Source organism: Anas platyrhynchos, chromosome 1 (assembly GCF_047663525.1).
Source record: "Anas platyrhynchos isolate ZD024472 breed Pekin duck chromosome 1, IASCAAS_PekinDuck_T2T, whole genome shotgun sequence".
Lineage (NCBI taxonomy): Eukaryota > Metazoa > Chordata > Aves > Anseriformes > Anatidae > Anas > Anas platyrhynchos.
In genome coordinates this window covers 98,613,499-98,630,590 of record NC_092587.1, presented here as the reverse complement: position 1 = coordinate 98,630,590, position 17,092 = coordinate 98,613,499, and the positions used below count along the sequence as shown (strand labels likewise).

General features: G+C 36.8%; 1 protein-coding gene across 4 annotated transcripts in view; it reads left to right on the top strand.

The window, feature by feature from the left end:
* Nucleotides 1-17,092, top strand: part of CADM2 (cell adhesion molecule 2) — a 655,415-nt gene that overhangs the window by 314,804 nt on the left and 323,519 nt on the right. Inside the window, exon 1 of one of the 4 annotated variants that reach the window (XM_038185418.2) lies at nucleotides 8,473-8,602. The exons of the other annotated variants lie outside the window; for them this stretch is intronic. The gene's annotated coding sequence lies outside the window, so the exon portion shown is untranslated. Of the gene's footprint in view, nucleotides 1-8,472; nucleotides 8,603-17,092 lie in introns of those variants that run through there. 4 annotated transcript variants of the gene reach the window in all.

Sequence of the window (17,092 nt, the reverse complement as noted above, 5' to 3'; positions counted from 1 at the left end):
ATGAAGTATAAATAAAGTATACTCTCATATTAACAGTTACTGTTTTCAAGGTTTATTTTAACTGTTGAGTAATTTCATGTATGTGTGTTCGTGCATGCATACATCTATGCTTATACCTACACCCATAAAATACCCTGAAAAAGTGCTTTTATATTGGAGATTGATTTTGGGCCCATTCGTGCAGCTATTCCTGAGAGAGGATCTGTCACTCTTTGCACTTGTGGTGGCATTGAGAAACAATCCTGGAATCCAGATGTCTTTCCAACAATGTGTAGCCATTTTCTGGACAGTCACAAGTGGTAGGATGGCATAGGGGATTGCACCTAAGTGGTTTGCACCTCCACTGGACTGTGAGTGCGTGCCGTGGTGGATTACGACCATGTAGATTATAAACTGGAGGAAGGAGTTACTTGATTGATTAATTTTAGAGTCTGCTGCAGTATTTAGTCTGCTGCTTTGTGAATCAAAATGCAGATAACTCTTAAATCCCCTGTACAAAGCCAAACCTGTTCAGTTAACATTAGCTGAGGTATAACTGGCTAAAATTACTGTATTTGTGCAGATTTTTATCATATGTTTCAATATGTTCATCATATATTCCTGTCTTCCAGCTTTATTTTTCATCTTTTATAAGTTCTTTTCAGATCATAAATAAGATTGTTCTTTCTTTTGTAGACAGGAAAGCCAGGTACAACTTACCAGTGACTGAATCTAGTTACACAACAAATTAATTTTAGGCAAATAGATTTACAATTGTTGACTAACCAAATCAGCTTATTTTGTTTCACTGATCGTTGCATACACTAACAACAGTGTTACATAGAAATTAGCCTCTAGCCTTGAAACTCCTTTAATTTGTTTAATCTGTTTATTTTTTAAGCACTACTTTCTCTCTTTTTTTTTTTTTTTCTGTGTTGTTCATACATAAGCATGAATAAGTGTACGCAGTACATTATGATTTGTTTTAATCAATCTTGGTAGATTTGTTAATTTGTTATCTCTTTGTTTCTATATGGAACTCTGCATTATGGTTGCTTTACATGTACATTTTTAGTAAGGTCTCTTACTCTGCAAAGAAGCCAGAGGATCCTGTCCCATCCTCCAGGTTTCACTGGTCTCCATGGCATTCCAAGTGGGCAGAAGGATCTACTTAACTCCTTTTTCAGAACCAGACCTGGAGCTTATCCTTGGAATATAATTTAGGCATCATAAGTGGATTTCCCACTTCTAGAAAGACAGATCAGAGGTTTCCTTTGCAGCTGATGAGAAGCAGCTCTGTAGGTCCCCTACAAAATCTTACATGTGCTTATCTATACTGGGGAAGCATATCTCTCGCTTCCTGAGTCCAAACTGCTATATAAACAGGGTTTCAGTGCTTTAAAGGCTGTCTATACGTGTGTGTTATAAAATATAAGAAATGCAGTTCACAATGTCCTTTGTTATTTGGAGTTCATTTTGTGTTTACAGACTATTGTATTTTATATGCAAATGACTCATTATACTTTAGAAAGGGAATATGTTAATTTCATTAATTTCTTACCATATTTAAATCTGACAAAATGTCACCTGCCATTCAATCTACACACCAGTTACAACAAAACAACAAACATTACAAAGAGGTGAAGCATTAAATTTCTCCTAATCACATGGCAGATATGACAGGTCTCAGTTTATGCACAGACATTGCTGAGTGTGCCGAAAATATGGAATTATTTTTTTTGCCCTTCACAAAACTCATTAGAATAAAATCTTTGATTTAAAATATGTAGCTGAAAACATCTGTTCCTGTGTTACAGAAAGCAAATGATTCTATAAATTTTGCTCAGACTGAGAACTAGATTTGTCTTTCTTGTAGATGGGGAAAAACATAAGGATACAAAGGAAGCAAGTATCTTGAAAGCTTCTTTTTGTTTTGGTATAGTTTGACTTCCAGTAGGCTTTTAGTAATTTTATTTCTAAATCATGATGTCTGATGAGAAAAAATAAATTCCTTCATGTCTTGATTACGCAGAAAAGTAAAGTGCTGGTCCTTCCCCGTTCCCTCTGGCTTGTCAGTCCCATTACTACAAGAAGGCTTCTCAGGCTTCTCCCAGCTGTCATTAGCCATCCCTCATGCTTTGCCACAGAGTGTCTGCTTGAAATGTGTTGCATTTAGCTTCTTTTCCATGAAAGAAGGAAGTTTTGAAGTGCTAGTCTAGTATTTAGGGACTAAAGACCTGTTCTCAGTTTGCCATAATCATTTGAGACTGGGTGGATAAACTATGCTGTGCCAAAGCTGTACTTATATTACTTATGACAAAGATGACTATGAACTCCCTTGAAATATTGTGAAACATAACAATTTTTAATGGTTTTAAATGTGTTTACTTTCTTCTAATGCAAGTGATGTACAATTGCAGTATAATAGTAGTATTATTATGATTGGCTCTTCACTGCTTTGGGAGCTTGCAAATAGATTTCTTATGGTATTAACCCTCACAACTGTGCCCTGTTGACGACAATTCCATCTCCAAATGTTTCCTGAGACTAGCAAAGCATGCCATGAATTAGCATTTAAGCTTTATATATACATAGGTAGATACGTATTGTGCATCTGCAACAAATGTTTTGCTCTTTATTTCTTTAGTATTCCCTTAGAGATTTCTGACTACATATAAATCTTAGGTGCTGAGACACTTTTTTTCTTCTCTCTCTCTCTCTTTCCGCCTCCGCCCCCTTTAAAAAATAAATAAATAAATAAATAAATAAAATAATTCTAAGTAAAAGTGCATTGGATTATTTTTTTATTTTTATTTTTTCTGGAACAATTTAATTACTGATACTATGGAAACTGCACATAGACAGATTAGCGTGACCTTGAGTAAAAACTTGTAATATTTTCCTAGCTAAATAAGCATTCAAAAATACAATAAAAGAAAGACTATCCAATATGAGTAATGTCTACCTAGATTAATAGCTTTGTTATTAATGGCTTTAGACTATATTATATCATTTAATTGATGTTTATAAATAGCTTCCTTCCCTGTGGTTATGAAATATAACATTTACCAAACTTCTTCTTTGATGGAATTTACATATGGCACATCAGGATGATTAAAAGCCAGCCGTCTTTTCACAGCATGGCAAGAAATAGGATTTGATTTATCTTCGTTGCTTGCCTACCACTTGCTGTGACTGTACTTTTGAAATTTTAATATTCTCATTTCTCAAAAGGAGCTTGTTATGTAAAATATTTTGTAAGTATATTTTATGCTTTGTTTTTTGGCTTTCTGTGTAAAAAAAAAATAGTAGTTTTAATGTGATAAGCAAATAAAGGAGAAAGGTAGGAATGAAAAGACTCCTTAGTCAAACAGATTTTCATCAAAAGAAGCAAATTTCGATTTCAAATTCTGAAGAAATTTAAATACAGCGTGATTTGAACAGTGTGTATTGAGTCTCTTTCATATGAACAGTTCAGCAATCGATAAATTACAGGCTGGAAATGTGTCACTTCCAGATTTCGGTTCTTAACCTTTCATAGATGAACGCATGCACAGCATGGTTTTCCAGGACACATAACCCAACAGCAGCCTGTTGTGTATTTACGGACAGATCCCTTTTTATGCCCTCCTTCCTCATTCACCCCTCTTGCAGCAGCCTCCCCTGTAGCAAACCGGAGAGCAAGGGTCAGGCCTCAGGCTATTCAGGCTGTGATGTGGTCCCCTTTACAGAATGCAGATACAACAGAATGTGTCTGCTGCAACAAAATACATTTTGAAAAAGTAGGAATTGTGTATTCCTTTTGCACCTGCTCTGACATTAACACTTTCCCTTGTAACGCTGGCCTTCCCGACGCGAGGGATTTGATCAAGGTGTTCTTCAGAATTCTGCGCCATGCTGGGAAAGCCTAGTATAAACCTGTTGTCTCTCACCTTCTCATTCTTTTTAAGCAATTAATCACCTGCTGGTTTGCTGAGGTTACACTAGAGTTTTCACTTTGATTTTTCTCCATTTTTTAGCTTAGTTCTTTTCTTCTGTTGTTCACTTCAACAAGGGAGCTACAACTAATTTGACTGTCCTTCTCTTCCCCTCTGTGAGACGGCCTGTGCCTACTAAACACCTGTTGCTTAGTAAAATGAAAATAAAGACAAATTAAATGTATTCAGTGCTGCGGCTTTAGAGAGCTGAATACAAAACCAAATACAAGTACCAAATTCAAATAGTCTATTGTCTAACACTGTGCACAACAGAGTGAATTAACTAATGCCTGTACCAAAGGTTTGAAACAGGAGGTGCGCAGTGGGTGGTTCAGATCAAATACAGCCAACCCCCAAGATTGAGTAGGATTTGTGTGTCCCTGAGTCTCTGTGTGTGTTTTAAAGCATCACTTTCCTTGCCAATCTATTTACTTTCTACAAAACTTGCAAGTCATTTAAAGTGTGGAGAAAGAAGAAATTACCATGGCCCAATAAGGTCTATATAATTCTGGTGGCTTGAACTGGTGAATAAGAATTGATGTCCTCCATACAAAACAATCCCACTTTTTTACATGATTAGAAAATTACTGGAAGGGATCCTATCCCTCTCATATTATTTTCTAACAGTATATTTCATACGTTTGTCAATTTTTTTTTGGCAGTTTGTGGAAATGAGTAAGTGAAAATGAGTAATTACCAGTTCTAAAAATAACAGATCAAATCATTCCAGAAGCAGAGCCCTGCTGGGGCTGCGAAGCTGGTTAAGATAGTTGTTTGTTTGTTTGTTTGTTTGTTTGTTTTTCTTGGAATGCTTTCAGGTCCTGCCCTATGAGATGTTGTATGTCCTTAAATCCCGTTGGATCTGAATAGTAAAAAGGATTAAATGTTCTGCAAGGCAGGATAAGTGACTTCCTGTCTCAACAAGAATAGATAGATAAAAAACTAGTGTGAAATGTATTTTTATTGCTCTGTGCTTTGTTATAAATTCTATTTGTTGTGATAAACAATATATACAAATAGATTGTAACCACATTACCAAGACTGAAACTTGTTTTGCTAGCTAAAAAATAAATAATAATAAAAAAGAGGATTAGATAGGACTTCTTGGGATTTAGTTTATAGACTGGAAACTGTGGCAAATCTCCATTTAAATAATTCTGGAAGGAAGCATAGCACTCCTGTGTTTCAAATTTAGAAGTTTCTAGTTGCTAGCTAGTCTATGATAGTGAACTTGTGTTACTCCCCTAAAACTGTCAAGCCACAGGCTGCTTTGACAAAACTTAATTGAATACAGAAGGCCTCTGGTTCTAACATGGCAATTTTAGACTTGATTAATTGATTTTTAGACTGGATACTTTTTTTCTTTACCATAATTTCAATTACACAACATAGAAATCAGTAATTAACCAATAAAAGATGAGGTGAACTATTCAAACAATTAAGCTAGTAACTAGAATGCAATTTATTACTTGTCTTTCACACATATTTGCAAATCACAGTCAAGATTTCATCGAGACTTAAGGCCGATATTCCATAGCCATGAAAGAGTATTGTAAAAAAAAAATAAAAATAAAAATAAAAATTATTGTCTCCAATGTAATTTCAAAGATGATTGTTAGGATGTTGAGCTGAGGAACATACAATTTCTGTGCAGGTACTTTAAAAAGTGTTACATACTGCTAATATTTAGGCTGGGATAAATATCTTCTTATTACAATCTTACCTTCTTTTTTGTTTCTGTTATTGTTGTTTTTGTTGAAACACAAAAAAAGAGCTTATCTTTGTCTTGCAGAACAGAGTGTAATTTGTATTTACCATTACTGAAGAATGCTGTAATTACACTTGTGAAGATTAAGACACTGTTGAAAAATGAGGGGTCTTTTCATTGCAGATGCCAGCTAGGGCACTGACTACACTGCTGTGCTCACGGTACTCTGATGCTGATCTCAGACATGCCCTGTTGTAACAGAGGATTTCAGTGCCTCCTCGCCTCATCTTCCACTAAGCAGAAAACGGTGCTGCGGTGTGTCAGATAATTTTGCACATAGAAAACAGTAAAATATGTATGTGGCCTCATGATGGCAGGAATAGTAACAAACAGATGGCTTCAGTTTATCCCTACAGTGAGTACCCAATGAGCAGAAGTGAGTTACGCTGTGCATTGTTCTCATAAATCTGTTTCACTGCATTTATTCAAGATGTGACTAGGTTCAGAATAACAGTAACAAAATCTGTATAAACAAAGCTAAAAAAAATTTGAAAATACTTTTGTGTCTAATTTTAAATTTGTTAAATGACTGTTAGATACGAGCAGTGTTTCGCAGAACATCTGTGTAATGCTATTAAAATAAAAATATCGCCTGGCTTAGTCATAGATGGTATGGATTCATGGTTGTTGACAGTTATCCTAACATCTAAATGTATTCTTTGTGTGTAATGAAATGTTTTTTATGTCATTGCTTTCCATTGGGCTTGAAGCATTCATTGTTCTCACCTTACAAATATTTGGATCAGTCTGAGGCGTTTAGCCAATATGAAGCTGGTTTAGCCTATGGCTCTACTTCAGGGCAAATGCATACTGAGGAGGACAGAACTCTAAGAAAATGCACAGCAGAAAGCTTTATAGAGATTAGCTAATCATTTAGTGGATGGGTTGGGGGTAGAACTCCTACAGTACTCATTTGTTTAATATACTTACATGTATAAAGACAACTGGAAAAGAGGAGAAAGAGACTTGCCTGCTTTTGGAACTATGTGAGATATTGTTCCACTTGCTAGCAGTTGTTGCTTGTAGGTCAAGGTTTTCTCCACTTGTTCATTGTCTGTGAGTTTTACACTGCAGTTTTTGCAATTTAGAAATGTATGAAAGAAACACCATGATGTGCAAAGCAGGGAGTTTATTGTTGAAATGAATTCTTCATGGCCTAATCAAAGATTTCTTATTGTTTGAGCTCTAATTATTGTATGCAAAAGAAGCAGAACAACAAAAAAAACAACTCAATACAGATAAAATTGTTCCACACACTGCCTAGTTTCTACCCTTTTGCTTTGATGTCATACTTTCCTGTCTGGTGTCTCTGCGGGGCCTCAGCAGTTTCACTCAGGTAAAGCAGGAGTGGAGGGGAGAGTGGGTGGCAATGGGTCATTGGCATCCCCAGTCCTGTTGCTTTCCCAGGGGAAAACCTGAGTGGGTTGCTTTCCCCCTCACTCTAGAGTTCCTTTCAGGCTGCTTCAGTAAAATGTTGTAACAGGCTCTACAGCTTGCTCTTTCTTCCTTGGTTTGCTGTCATTACTGGTGTGCTAGGATGCCACATTACATCCTAGATAGTATGTTTTACACATGTTGGATGTTTGTTCTTTTTGCTCTTTGTTGTGATCCAGCTCTCAAGTTTGCTTTCCTTTAGTGACTGGTAGTTGACTGCTGAAGATTTTCTACAGCTCTGGGTCTCTGCACTTTGAATGCCTCTGTGAGCATCCTATGCTTGCACTCTTCTGTGCTGCATTTTTATTCCAGGTTTGTAGACTGCTATATGCAGAATAACAACTGGCTATTACTGTCCATTAGTTGTAAAAAATGCATTAAAATTCTAAGAGCAGTCAGGTGTATACCACACCATTGTACAAAACTAGGGCAAACCAGGCCAGGTAACAGTTACCTGACAATTAAACAGTTGATGCTATGGTTTATTAAGCTGTCTTGAGGCCTTGCAGCACTGGTATAAAGCTTCTGGTCTACGCCAGCAGTGGCAACAACTATATTGAGTTACAGAGCTGTACAACAGCTTAGTAACTTGAAGAAAGTGTTGCCATTTGGTATTACTCCTTACATTTCATTGTGAAATCACATCATTAGATTTGTCCTTTTCTTTGCATTTTTTTTTTTCCCGTACACTTTAAATTCTGGCTTTTGTTAGGATTAGATCTTACTTTGAACATGCTAGAACAGGAATAATAGGATGTCTACTGTGTTTTAGCTATTTAGGGGCATAAGTTTGCTTTCATAAAACCTCAAATTAATAGATGGCCAGTTACTTGGATGGCAGTGACTTGGAAAGGTAGTCACTCTATGACTTCATGGTGGTTTTAGTTGCCTCAAGATGACTCTCAGTTGGGCTACAGGCCTCCCTCCCTCCAGAAACCAAAAAAATTCCCCCTGTGGAAACTCTCCTGACATTCTTGGCAAAATACCCAGACAGGATCCTAAAAACTGCTTTTACTATCAACAGAGTTTAAGTTGTCCAATGATACCATAGGCCTTTTCAGGTTGTGTATTTCAATAAAACCCAAAGCAGGGTAAAAGAATAGGGAGGAAATAAAAAGGCAAAGCAGTAAGTCCTCCCAACTGTAATTGTGTGCCTCTTGACGTTAATTGAAAGTATCTGTAAGCAATTCAAACACTCCTGTGTGAAGTATTCCTATACAGCATGGAGGGGAGAATTAGAACAGCTTGGCCAAGCGCAAGGTGATTTAAAGCACCTGGGAGAACTGGGCCCTCAGGTTAAGCACCTTCTGTATGATCCCTATAAGAGAGGTTCATTAGCCTCATTTTATGGCTGCTTTGTGAACTGCAGACCAAGGGCTGAGCCAGTTGTCATTTGGAGGGATTTCTTACCTTTAATCTGTCTGTTGTGACAGTTTAACTCCTGGTAAGTGAAATTATAGATTTAGATGGATTATGTGCTTATCGGTAAGAGAGCTGTAGAATGGGAAAAATATTTGGAAAGTATCTTTTCTGTAGAGTAAGCTGGAAAGGAGAAATGGCTGAAGGGGGATCTAAAATGGAGGAACTAGGGAAAAAAAAAAAGAGGAATATTAAGAAGTTACAAAGAAAAAAGTAAGTATTAGAATTTAATTTTATCATACAGATACATAGGTGCTGATGGTAATTTCTTAGTTTAGGCTGAATAAAATGGGGTATTTCTTTAGTTTATTTAAAATTCAGCTGTTATGACTTGTGAAGTATTTTGGCTAGACAAAATTTGGATGCATTGTAAAAAAATAGAAGACTAATAGTGGAAATGAGGTTTGTCAAGGGTTTTCTGAACAGCAAAAAAAAATAAAAATAAAAAAAATTCCCTGTCCTGAGCAATCAGAGTACCTTGGACTACCTGATAGCTACTGGAAGCTGTGCTGTTGCAGCGCTTGAACCCTTTGTATCTGCTTGCTGCTTGTTTGTACCAGAAACTGAGAGCTTCATGTTCACAGAACTGAAATAGTAAGATAGCTATTTTGAGGGGCCCAGATATCTGCCCGTGAAAAGAAGAGGAAATTGTAGACCCTCCCCTCTTCATTTCTTAACCCATCTTTATACTTTCATTGAAGCTTTGTTATTTCTTAGCCCTTATTCCCTTTCTTTAGAAGCCATGTTCATCATATAGTATTGTGTCTTCATAAAACATGGTTACAGAGCTCCCTTCTTTTCTTGCCTGCCTGTGTCAAACCTTATCTGATGCCTAGCTGTATAAATGAGAGCTCTGTTATTGCAGATCGCCTATTTAAAATGATCCATGATCAATTTTAAAGAAACAGGGTGGGGCCCTTGGTTTCAGAGGGAAATGTCTCTACAGAGCCTTTGTCAGGTAGGCTAACATTCCTCAGCGATCCACAGGGAATCCTTTTTGAAGGCTCATGTTTTAACAGGGGCTGAAATGTGTAGTAGCTGAGGTTCAGTCTTTGGCACCTGTTGCAAGATTAATGAAGTGGCTTACTATTTCATTTTAGAATTGATTGCCAAGGGTAAGAGTTGGATAGGAACATTTTTTAAGTGGGTTGGGACACATCAATACAAAGCAATTTATACTATTAAATTTCCATGCACTAGCATTAAAAGCAGAAGAATTTTGAGGCATGCTTTTTTTTATTTTGTACTCTGCCATGGGCTTCCTTTTGGCAACTAGCTGAATCTATCTACTGCAATCGATATTCTTGTTAAAGAATAATTATACACATCTGTGTTTCCACTGTACTTTGAGTTACTTGTGTTTACTGTAGCTGTGCAATATTGATATTTGTACTATATTAAACAACTGTAAAAAATTAATAAAAACTAGTTCATGCTTTTAATAGACAGTGTTATAAATGTGCTGGACAATGATTTCACTGTCATCAGGAGAGCAGAAAAAATCCTTCAGTACAGAGATAAGTAACTGAAAGCATCATTACTATATGTTTCAGTGCTGGCAATTATGATTTACAGTTGTTATTAGAGGAATAAATTATATGCTGTAGGAGTTAACTTGTCAATTGCATGTGCAGCATATTACTTATGCTTATTAGGTATACCAAAAATAAAGCAAGAAGGAGCAATAGATACTAAGGCAAGAATTTTATTGAAATCTTAAATTAGAGTGTATTTAGAGATGTACACAGAGATCTTGTGTGTTCACCTTGGGCACAAAGCTATTCTAATTAACCTCCCTCTATAGATGACGCGTGTGAGCTGCCAAATGATCAGCTGTAAATGAAATTACTAATCCGTCAAATAAAAGGGCCTAATTTTCTAGACAATAAACTTTTTTCCTCCCTTGCTAGTTGTCATTCACAGCATGCATGGACAGGCATGGCTGCCAGTGTGCTGACAAAATCAGGGGGCTGTGGGGTTTTGCAAAGTGATCCTTAAATGTTTGAACTTTATGCGAAGCCTGGAGCAAGCTAAGGGTTATAAATGATGAATAGTTTTAACCGTTGACAAGTTAACATCAACCTTACAAACTTGCTTACAGTTTTATAGTTGTTAAATTATGCAGTGTTAATTAAAATGGCTATTTTAAGGTCTGTGTGTGTGTATATATATATAGGAAGGCACCTTTTTAAAAATTGGGAGTGTGTATTAATTGAAAATACTTCATTACTGATTTTACAAGTTTTAGTGTGGAGTTGAGGCTAAGCAGAAGTGACCAAAAGGTCACATTAACCCCAGTTATTGCAGACACCTAGGGGTTTGCAGGGTCTGTTCTCTTATGTTGAGACGGGGCAGGTCATTGAAAGCAATTGTTTGGGGGTAGCTGGAAATATGTGTTTTTGTGTTCCCTTTTCACAAAGACAGAGCTCCTCAAGGTGTACACCTACCTGGGGAAAGGCCAGTTAGCCAATTTCCCAGCTAGGTGGAATGCTGGAGCTGCTAAGTTTCTCTGTTGATCTTCACTGTTAAGTTTTAATGATGGGTTTAATATGATGTTCATTCACATCCTTTTCTTGTAACTTACATATATTTTTAAATGAGATATTTATTTTAATTTTTTAACAAAGATGGCTATGCATAATCCTGCATGTAGTAGTTAAGTGGGGTGTGTATGCATTATCATGGAAGGGCTGGCAGAATCAAGGTATCTGCCATCCAGTAGCTAACGCTGCCCTCCAGAACTCTTCAGGGAGATCCAGTACTAAGTCTAAGAGGGCCTGGTCTTGGTAATCAACATAAGTTTCCATAAGGGTTTTTCCACAGCCTGACAAAATACTAAAATTTGGAGGAAGGCCTGATGCTTGAGAAGGCATGTGCAGACTGAAGCAGGGGCTCACTTTCTGGTTTCCAGGAGCTTTCTCTTTTCTTCTTTTGCTTAGTATCTAAGTTTCTAATGAAGTCCTTTTGCCTCATTTCCACAGTTTCTGCCTCCAGTGTCTTGTGGCCTGGATGGCCTGGTCACAAATCTTATCAGAACTCCAGTATTGCTAACAGCATTTTTCACAGTGTTCTCTTTTGACTGTGTCATACCCCTCTCTGCCTCCTGTTCCTAGGTTTTCTTTTTGCCATGATACAGTTCCACACATGAATACTTCATCAAAACCTTTGCAAGTCAGTTCCTTTTCTCTCTGTTCACTACCTATTTTTGTGGCAATCTTAAGGAAAATTTAAGTTATCTGCTACCTAAGATACTTTCTAGTATCTTCTAATCAAAAAAGACTTTGTATTATTTTTGCAAGCATATATAATTTTTGTTCGTCCCTCCTTATACTTGCCCACTTACATGTCTTTCCTGCATTCCCTTTGCTTTATGACTGCTTGTTGTACATTGTTGTTGCAGTAGGTTATATTTGAGGCTGCTATTCAGGGTATAAAAGTGTTTTTACATCTCTTAGCACAATAAGGATATAGATCTGATCAGAGCTGTGTCCGCTTGCAGAATGTAATCTGGTAGATAACCCTTCTAGGCCTTTCTTCTCAGCAACATATTGAATAACTATGTGTGTCAATAACTTTTGTTTCCTGCAATGTATTTTCTAGTTGTTCAGCTTCTGTAACTTTTAACTCTTTTAACTGTATAAAGTGTGTATTGGGGGGGGGGGGGGGGGGGGGGAATGACTACAGTGTGGAATTGTACTTGAAGATTTAGATATCCACAGTATACAGAGTACTTGAATAGACTTTTAGATATCCACAGTATACAGAGTACTTGAATAGACCAGACTTGATTTGGGCAAAGGTAGAGGGGGCGGGGGGAATAAAAAAAAATAAAAACATCTTAAAACATTTAACTTGTTTCTTCTGCTAATGAATTGGCAGGTGCATTAAAACAGAACTTAGCATTTTTTTTTCTTAAGCAGTAGTTAAAAATAATGTGCTAAGACAAATCAGCTTGTTTTAGAAACTGTTCAGAAGCATTTAATAAAATCACAAGGTGTAGTCTCATTGAACATATACTGATAGTTCGACCAATTGTTCACATCAGCAAATAAAATTATTTACTGAACTATCTCAAGATACTCACTGTGCCCAACAGCATACTTATGTGGCTACAGATACCAGCTGAAAATTGGTTACAATGAGTTTCATCAATTTAAAGAAACTGGTATCATGTCTGACAGTGCAGGAATGTAAACAGCTGTCACTTCAGCTATAGGCTATTCAGATTCTGAACAACTAACTCATGAAGAATTTTTTCTTTCAATATTTTTTATAATTTTCTGTATTAGAAGAATTGGAAAAAATTATGCCACTGAGTGCTTAAGTTATCTTGGTGTTGTTTTTTTTTTTTTTGTTTGTTTTTCTCAGGTTTGCTTCATGTGCGTGTTTTGTGGTTTGTTTTTGTTGGTCTGTTTTTAGCTGAGGCTGCTAATTCTGGCACTGAATTTACCCACAGTGGCCTTCGCTAGGTTCCCTTTGGAGCCTAGAAGTGAGGGAGATTTTGCTACCTGTCAGACTGCACAGCATTGTTTGTAACCAAAGCAAATGTTTAAAGCTTCAAAGTGGTGATAAATAGATCAGGAGGAAGAGCCTAATCCATGATGTTATGCATTACATCTCCTTGTTGTTATGTCATTCCTTTGTCACGATCTTATATGAACAAGAAGAATTTGGGATCAGCACAACACAGTATGCATGGTGTTTCTACTTCCTTTCTGTGCATTTCTTGAAAGACTTTGAAGGAGGTGTGGTACCTTCTGCTGACAGTAAGCTATGTAATAAAATCAGTATAGAAACATCTCTTTTCTACAGGTGCAACATACAGTGCCTTTGTCTATTCCCTTGTTTGTTTGTTTTTTTTTTTGTTTTGATTTAATTTATTACTTTTCCGCCTGGAATATTAGGGAAAGAAGCAGACTGATTTCTATTTAGTGTTTTGTTTGTTTGTTTTTAATACTTGTTCTGAGCTAAGTCTTCCTCTGTAATGAGTGAGTAGATCTATGCAGTCCCACTGAATATACCAGCTATTGAATATAAATATGTACCTTGCATTGTAGGTAAGACCAGAATGCAGTTCACATCGTACATAAATCATACTGATATAGTCCTTCATGTTTTATTAAGACCCTAGGTAAATGGCCTTAAAGAGTTCTTGTTTTAAAATTATCAAACTGTGCAACTATTAAAACAGGGAAGTTCTTTTAGTCAATACTAAATTGGCTTTCATTGAAACTGGGAGAAAAATCAATTTCAACAATGATATTGTCTTTCAAGTATGTCCGATAGTCAGCTAATGGATATAATTTGTGTATGCAATTGCTATTTGAATATACTGGAATACACCTAAACCCAGCAAATACTCTAGTAGTTCAAGTTTTCATTTTGCATGAGAATTCTCAGTTCATGAATGCATAATCAGCATAATCTGGAATTAGAGATCTGCAGAAGAGTGTGTAGATTATCTTTTTCCTAAAATAAAAGAACAAAAATATGTAGCTTCTGTTTTCTCGTCTTGATTGAAATACACTGACCTACTATAGATGGCCTGAGGTAGTTGACTTTGGAAACTTTTTTTTAACTTGCGCACTTCCCAGTTTTCCTAAAACTTTCCCTGAAGTACCCCAATAAGCATATATGCTTATCAAAATATGGCAGCTAATAAATGATGTAAATGTTTTGCAGTTGTCTGCAAGGCCTTGTCTGGCCTTGTAGCTCTTTTTGCAGGTGAATAGTGATTAAGGTAAAATTAGGCACCCTCTCAGAGTACTGGTTATATTATACTGGGAGCTTATACTGACTAATCCTACCTGCCTTCTGGTTGTTCTGGAAGGTGTCCAAATTTGTTTGCCCCTGTTTGAAACTTTCTGGAAACTAAAACAGTTGTATTACGAAGAGGTCAAAGTTAAGACACGATAAAGTGTCTGCTGCCCAAATGTTCTTGGAACCCAAATCTGTTGTAAGAAAAAGAACAGGTCATAGAAGGATGAAATGACAGTAGAGGAGGAAAGGAAATTGAATGCAATTTGGGGGTGAGAGGTGTACTGAAAATAATAAACAAGAATCTAGGAGATGAGACAAACTCAGGCTATGTCAGGATTACAACGACAGAACTGTCCTTTTCACTTCTTGTTTGTATGTGCATACTTACAAACATATGTTTGCTCATATGTTTATAAGTATAAACAGATCATAACAGATGTCCTTTTCCTGAAATGGTGAAGTCCAAAATTGGTGAGAACATTAGTTTCTGTTATTATTCTATGTACTGTCACTTAAGCACAAGTCAAAATGGCAAATACACATAAGTGAAATGCATTAGCTTAACTTCTTCATCCTTCTGCTGGAATATATCACTGCTGTCACCTGACTGCTGAGAGCTCTGCAGTTCATACCGCAGCTTTGATACCTGTTTATGCACAGAGGCTTGCCCAGACATTTACAAATCAAGATAGGCAATGACATTTCCAGCCTTTGAAAATTGCTTCTGTGTGTCAATGTGTATAGATTTTTGACCTAGTTTCCAAGATTGTACTTAGACCAAAGAAACAAGCTTTTTATTCATGAATATACTTTGTCACTGCTCAAGAAATACTCATGGGCTGTTTGGATGATAGTTAGCTTTCTTATCCTTATGTAATTTTATAATTCCCTGCTGACTGCAGTTGTGTGAATTGTTGAGGGAGTGGGCAAAGTTGCAGTAAATAGATCTGGGTTTTAGATTTTGATTTTTTTTGTTTTTCTTCCCCACTTTGTGTTCATGTAGCACGTTTCAGGGTCCTAGGCTGTTAAGAAATGAGAGTGTGATGCAGCAAATTAGAAAAGAAGTTTGAATCCATCCTACAGTTTTTCTTTACGCTTTGCAGCGCAGTATTACTAACACTGTATGCTAACATTACAAAAGTAAAGGAGGTGCGGGGGGGGGGGAGGGAGAGATCAGTCAGTCTCATTCATTTAAAGGAAAACATAAATATTTCTGGGTTTAGAGATGACAGACTTGTGTGGAGTAGATGGAAAGGAGAACAAATCACTTCTAGATGGCTATCTGAACAGCTTGGTACCCACTGTCCTTATTCCTGTGTTCGTGCAGCTCCTGCCTAAATGCTGTAAATACTGTAGAAAGACAAAAGTGGAAGTATTGCTTCACTAAGAGTCTTTGTACAAAAGGTCATCAAGCCGGTGAAGTTCATTTAGTAAGAACTTTAAGCAGGTGGGATATATAGTCTATGATGAAGTTGCTTCTGTGTTGTTGGCTAGCTTTTGGAGGAACGTGGCTAGTAGGACTGCTTCTGGAGAAAGCAAAACAATATGGAAAAGAGATGATTGGAGAAAATAGAATTGTTCTGTTTCAGTAGGCTTTATATTCTGTATAGTATCTTTATTTTTAGTACCTGCACTAAAATATGTAATTAAACTGGAAGATGTTTACAATGTCTCATGTAGTGTACAGATGGTATCTCTACCCCTATCCGTATGTCTTGTCCTTTCAAGGACATCCCTATAGGTCTGTTGCCTCCATAGGAACCAAGTCATTTTTGGAAAGAGGTGGTCTTTAAAATTGAATTTTATACACATGAAATCTGATTTATTTTGATAAAATATTTGCCAGAAACTAATTTTCTTCATTTTTCATTCAAATCATTTTTCTTCATTTTCTAGCCAGACCTGTTTGTAAAGGCCAAAGAAATGCTTGCTAACCATGCATATTGTGTAAGAGTTGGATGGTGTTAGCATCTGTCTTGGCTGTGGAGAGTTTGGGCCCTAAGCTTTCAAAGAATTCCATTAGATGGACAGCTATTTCCCTACAGCACAAAATGAGCCTCAGGGGAAGTAAAGTCTACCTACTTAGAGCTCATTACTGCATCAAGGTTTTTGTGCACATGCTACTTAGCAAATGTGGGTTTGCTTTCTTTCTCTTCTATTATTCAGTTATTTCGGTTATGATTTGGTAATAAATACTGATGGCTTGAGTATTCACTATCCCAAGGCTGCTCTTAGCTTCCTTGGGATAACATGGGTCTGGTACATTTGACTCTTCTTCAGCTAAATGAGGAAATATTGGTGCCTGTTCCTTGTATTGTGCATCTTTTAACAGACAGACATTTGGTAGCTAAATTTCTGTAACCATAGAAGAAAAGGCCTGAGCTGTATTTTGGCCTGCCACAATTCAAAGTGACAGATAAGACCAAAAATTAATGAGAACTCTATTTTTTTTTTTTTTTTCCTCCTGGAAAGGGTTAAATCTTACCCATTATATTGTGAGTTCATGTCTGCATCAGGTGCAGAGCCACAGTAACAAAAAGGGTAGGCGTATCACAAATGACTTGATGGGTCAGTGAGGAGTTATTTTCCTTGACCAGAGGGAAAAGGTCAAAGAGGACAACACTTGCCAAGGAAGGATCAGCGAACCAGTAATGTTGGAGGGGCAAGGAAAGAAGGCTTCAAAATTTGGCATCCTCTGCTTCTTATACCTGCCACATGCATCACCTGTATGCTAGGTCCAGTAAAAAAAAAACTC